General features: G+C 44.8%; 1 pseudogene; it reads right to left on the reverse strand.

Annotated features, from left to right (window-relative positions):
* Positions 1-329: 329 nt before the first annotated feature.
* LOC132481503 (integrator complex subunit 6-like) lies at positions 330-4,245 on the reverse strand (annotated as a pseudogene).
* Positions 4,246-4,509: the final 264 nt, after the last annotated feature.

Below are 4,509 nucleotides of genomic sequence, written 5' to 3' on the forward strand. Positions count from 1 at the left end.
CAGGACGGCCAAGTTCAAGAGTGAACCCTTATCACATGTGGTAGGGGCAACAGGGTTGACTGATTTTAACCTGCTGGCTTAATAACATCACCTTCCTCAATTGGGAAAAGTAACAACAAAACAACCAACTAATACTTTCAAAGAAAACTCATAGGGCAAAGGCCAGCTTTTACTGCCAGAGAATCTGAAAACAAAAAGCTCCACTGCTATTCCTTAGCCTCTGGAAGGCAGTTCCCTTGACTAAAACAATGTAGGATATTCAACAATATCTCATTCTATCCTACAACATGGAAGACTTATTCTTTTTCCTCCTTGGTCATTGCGTTACATCATAATCTGCTGTTGATGTCATTAAACGTTCTTGAGAAGGTGATGTGATTCTATTTCTTCTAGTAGCTTCTCAAAGTACTGAATTAAGAGTCGTCTTTTGAACCTAAAAAAGAAAAAGAAATTGTATCATCCAAAAGGTCCTTAAAGCATTTATGATGTGCGAGGCACCGTGCAGGGTCCAAAGTGGGACTGGCAATTCACATGGGAAATAGGAAATATATGTCCGTGTAAACATAGGGCTTACCTAATACTGAGATTACCAGCTGAGAGCCGAAGCACACCTCAGATGGTGAGGAGTGCAGAAGGCTCCACAGACCTGGATGAATGAGTTGGCCTCAAGTAGTATTAATCTAGACGCCTCTGCAAACAGCCTTTAACTATGACTGAGGGCCAGGGCTTAAGAAAGCAAGGCAGGACTTCCCTCATGTCACAGTGGTTAAGAATCCGCCTGCCAACGCAGGGGAAAGCGGGTTCGAGCCATGGTCTGGGAAGATCCCACATGCTGTGGAGCAACTAAGCCCGTGAGCCACAACTAATGAGCCCACGTGCCACAACTAATGAAGCCTGTGCACCTAGAGCCCGTGATCCACAACAAGAGAAGCCACTGCAATGAGTACCCACGCACTGCAACGAAGAGTAGCCCGTGCTCAAAAACTAGGGAAACCCCGTACGGAGCAATGAAGATCAAACGAAGCAGAATATTAATTAATTAATTAATTAATTTTTAAAAAGAAAAAGAAAAGCAAGTCAGAACCAATCCTCCGCCTATCTTGCACTGGGCCCTCCTGCTTAGAAAAAGCACAATGAAGAGTTCCTCTTTACACCCACCTTGCAGCTTCCTTGATGGTAAATTCAATAAATTGTTTCCTCACTGCAAGAGGTCCTTGCACTCCTTCAAGCAAATTGAAAATTCCTTCATACTCTGAAGATATGAAAAAAAAATTACTATTTTGAAAAATATGGATGAAACATAAAATTCAATCTTTACACATCATCAGTAATCATTCCTTGTGTGTGGAAAGTTAGGTATAGATTGTATTTGAAACACTCAAATCAAGACATCTGCACATATCTGCCAGGGAAACTCTAAATCCTAATTAAATGTGGTCTGCTGAATAACGGCCCCACAAGTTGTCCATATCCTAATTCTGAGAACCTGTGAACATGTTACCTTATATGGCAAAAGAGACTTTACTTTGCAGATGTGATTAAGTTATGGCTCTTGAGATGGGGAGATTATCCATCTTTATACATGTTGCCCAACGTAACCACAAATAACTTTATAAAAGGGAGGCAGTAGAGCTGGTCAGAAAGAAAAGATGTAAGGGTGGGAGCAGAGGTTAGAGAGGAGAGAAGGGGCTAAGTTGCTGGCTTGAAGATGGAGGGAGGGCCCATGAGCGAAGGAACACAGGCAGCCTGTAGAAGCTGGAAGAGGCAAGGAAACAGATTCTCCCTTGAGCCTGCAGAAGGAACCCTGGCCTGCCAGCACCTTCATGCTAGCCCAATAAAAATAATTTCAGACCTGACTTCCACAACTCTAAGATAATACAGTTTTGAGCCACGAAGTTTGCGATAACTGGTTACAGCAGCAAAAGGAAACTATTACAGCAAGTAAGGGGAAAAAGAGAAAGGTGTATTTGGGTCTTTTTTTAGGTAAGGCGGGAGGAATCATTTTAAATTATGTGAAAACCCAATACTTCCCAAAAATGCACCTCAAGAGATACCTTGAATCTATTCTGAATCCTAACAGGAAAGGGACCACCATTATATTATTAACAGATGCTCTTTCACTACTTACTTCGCCCAAATTTTCGAACTTCCTTCCTTAACTGGTATTTTATATCAGCATTGATTCCTTGTGCCATAGCAGGAGTTATTTGCGATGTATTTGGTCCAGTTTCCAAAGCAGATGTTGCCGAGACTTTTCGATCATCTACAGAGACATTGCAGATCTTGGTTCCTCCTACGAGTGCATTACTACCAGGATTGTGCATCAGGTCATCTTTCCTGAGACTAGTGAAATCATCAGACAGAGAATCCACTTGGTTGGGCAGGATACTATCTCCTGTCACGTTCACAAGCTCTGGGGCAGCAGACTTTGACAAGCAGCCATCGGGTGGGATTGGACCATATTCCATCTTCACCTCATCAGCATCGTGAGTGGCAGTAACATCTGGAAACCAAATTAACAAGTGGAGCTGTGATGTAGCTGCATTATGGCAACCCCTCAGGGACAGCCCGGTGCTCCTCAGTGTTGAGGAAATTGTTTCATAAAGCAAGAGGACGTACCAGATGGAGCCTGAGACCCCTCAAATTGAGCTCAGGAAAGTAATACGACAAACACACTTTCTTCTCTTCATGGCACCATGAATGCATATGGAAACCAAGTAAGACAGTACAACTAATAAAGAGGCTCAGGTCTCTGGTGCTGAGGGTTTAGCTGCAGCTTGTGCTCTACAAGGTGAAAAGCAGCACGTCCCACTTGGTGTGATGATTTCTGTCCTTTACCTATGAAATGCCATGCTCTACCGAGCTTGACATCAGATTATATGGCCCCCCCGCCAAACTCCCGCCTCTCTCCCTCAAAAGTTCTGAGGAAACACAGGGTGTGGCCACTAGATCTGAAGGTTCTCTATGGCCCCCATCACCCCACCCCAAATCCCTGTCACTATATGATCCTCCTCATCCATCTTTTCTCTCTCGGAAGCGTGAGTTTCTTTTTACTCCAGGCCTGACACTTCTTCTCCATTGACTCATCCTGCTCTGTGCTGGGGGCCGTGCCAGGAGCTGGGGAGCGGCAGCCAACAGGAGAGACACCGACAATCCCCACACTTATGGAGCTTCCATGCTCATGCGGAGGCCAGGCAGTAAGTGTACAATGATCCAACAAAATTATTACAGTTTGAATTCGTGTTAGGGAAGAAGTAAGCAGTGATGGGACAGAGAGCAGGAGGGGGAGCCCCAGTGGACCACGTGGTCGGGAAGGCCCTCCTGAGGAGGCGTCCTTTGGGCAGAGCCTGGAGGAGGAGAGAGAGCCAGCCTGTGCACATGCAGAGGAAGACCTCCAGGCTGCGGCAAGGGCACGTGCAGAGGCCCGGGGAGGGGACTGGCCAGGGAGCACAGAGCAAAAGACAGAGGCAGAGAGAGCAAGGAGGAGACGACAGGCCACGTGTTAGGAGAGGTTGGCGTGGCCAGGTCGTGCACAGCTGGTAGACCAGAGTCCGGAGCTCAGATTGTGTTCTGAGTGCCTGGGAATGGTGATGATGGGTCTTCAGTATGGAAGTGGCGTGATCTCATTTCTGTGTTGACATGATCACTCCGGCTACAGTGTTAGACAATGAGGGTCAGACTCTAGCAAGAATAGGAATCATATCAAATAAGAAGCTATTGTTGTATCATGTTGAAAGATCATGTCAGAGGGGAGTAGACAGAGAAAAAATGGTGGGATTCAGGAATCTTTACAATAATATTTACAGGGAAAACGACAAAGGTAAGCAGAAAAAAAGAATGAAAGGGGTTTATGAATATGAGAGGAAAACCAGTAGGTCACAGGGTATAGGAATACAAGGAAGTTTCCATGAAGGAGAGAGTGAACAACTGCATCAAATATGGCTGAGAAATTAATGGCAATCTCAGCCAAAACTAGTGAGATCGATGAGAACAGCTCCAGTAAAGTGTAGGAGGCAGACTCCAGACTCTACTGGGTAAGACTGTGAAGAGGAGGTGAGAAGAGTCATTCTTACCACCTTCCATGGACATGGATGAGGCCCAAACAGAGGATCCTCCCTCTTCTTCCTGTTTCACGGACAGCAGGTCCATACTCAGCTTTTCCTTAGATGAAGAGGGATTCTCGGGTTCTCCACAAAGTTCCATTTGGTTTTCAGGCCCTACAGTAAACTCTGCTTCAACACTCATCATTTCCTATAAAACATCAATGCACATGTTCCATTTGCAACAAAACTCCAACAATCAGAAAATTGCAAACAGTTTGCATATGTATATATAACCACAAAGTTGAATCATTAATTTGAGTTTTCACCATGGTCCAATATGTACCATACCTCAACAAATACTCTTTTCAGAAAATGCACCTGAATTTTAATCCAGTCTATATTTTAATAAAGGAGGAAGCTGGGACTTCCCTGGTGGTCCCGTGGTTAAGAACCCGCCTTCCAAAGC

This window comes from Mesoplodon densirostris, chromosome X (genome assembly GCF_025265405.1).
Source record: "Mesoplodon densirostris isolate mMesDen1 chromosome X, mMesDen1 primary haplotype, whole genome shotgun sequence".
NCBI lineage: Eukaryota > Metazoa > Chordata > Mammalia > Artiodactyla > Ziphiidae > Mesoplodon > Mesoplodon densirostris.